General features: G+C 30.2%; 1 pseudogene; it reads right to left on the reverse strand.

Moving 5' to 3' along the window:
- Window positions 1-507: 507 nt before the first annotated feature.
- LOC112671958 (U6 spliceosomal RNA) lies at window positions 508-628 on the reverse strand (annotated as a pseudogene).
- Window positions 629-1351: the final 723 nt, after the last annotated feature.

Genomic DNA, 1351 nt, shown 5'->3' on the forward strand with positions numbered 1-1351 from the left:
ATACACAGTATCTGTGAAGCACAATAAAGTGAAATGCAATAAAATGAGATATGCTTAAATAAGAAAGGTGTTTGCTATTTCATATGCAATGAGAGGGACACATTTCATCAAACATCACAGAAAAATATTGAAAAGAGATTTTCAAGCTGAAACAAAAAGACAAAAGTATACAAAGCTCTGAGTAAAGTGATCAATAGAATTAGAAATCTGTAATTCTTTTTTAAGAATATTAAACTCTTAATTATAGGACAAAGGTTAAAAGAAAAGAACATTAAAAATAACTGTAGGTATTATAAATGAAATTATTTTCTTAATTCACCCATGTGCTACTTCATTAACTAGTGTATAGAAATGCAAGATTTCTGTATTTTAATTTTGTATTCTGCAACTTTACTCAATTCATTTATAAATTCTAATAGATTTTTGGTGATGTCATTAAATTTTTCTATGTATAGTATCAAGTTATCTGCAAATAATGAATGATTTAATTTTTCCTTACCATTTTTTAAAAATATGGAATGCCTCATGAATTTGCATGTCATGCAAACTGCATGACATGCAGCTTGGGGTCATGCTAATCTTCTCTGTATCGTTCCAATTTTAGTATATGTACTGCCAAAGCAAGCACTCCTTACCAATTTTTATACCTTTTTTTCTTATCTGATGCTGAGGTTAAGACTTCTAGTACTATGTTGAATAAAAAGTCATGAGAATGCACACTTTTGTCTTGTTCCTGATTTTAGAGGAAAAGGTCTGAGTTTTTAGCTATTGAGAATGACATTAGCTGTGGGTTTTTCATATATGGGTTTATTATGTTGAATTATCTTCCCTCTAACCTCACTTTGTTAAGTTTTTATCATGAGTGGATGTTATACATCCACTTTGTACAATGCTTTTTCTGCACCTATTGACATGTAACTTCCTTGACATTGGCTTTATTTGACATTTTTCTACATATGTCTTCTCTGGCAAGGGAAACAAAAGCAAAATTAAATTATTGGGACTACACCAACATAAAAAGCTTTTGCACATTGTAGGAAGCCATCATCAAACAAAAAGATAACCAATTAAATGACAGAAGTTATTCAAAGATTATATATATGATAAGAGGTTAATATGCAAAATACATGAAGAACTTATACAACTCAACACCAAAAAAAAAAAAAAACAACCCACAAATAGTTCAATGTACAAATGGGAAAAGGACCTAAATAGACATTTTTCAAAGAAGACATACAGATGGCCAACAGACACATGTAAAGATGCTCAGCATCATTATCATCAGGAAATGTAAATCTAAACCACACATGTCACCTCACATGTCAGAATGGCTAAATATTAAGTTTCCCTT

The sequence above is a fragment of the Canis lupus genome, chromosome X (assembly GCF_003254725.2).
Source record: "Canis lupus dingo isolate Sandy chromosome X, ASM325472v2, whole genome shotgun sequence".
Classification (NCBI taxonomy): Eukaryota; Metazoa; Chordata; class Mammalia; order Carnivora; family Canidae; genus Canis; species Canis lupus.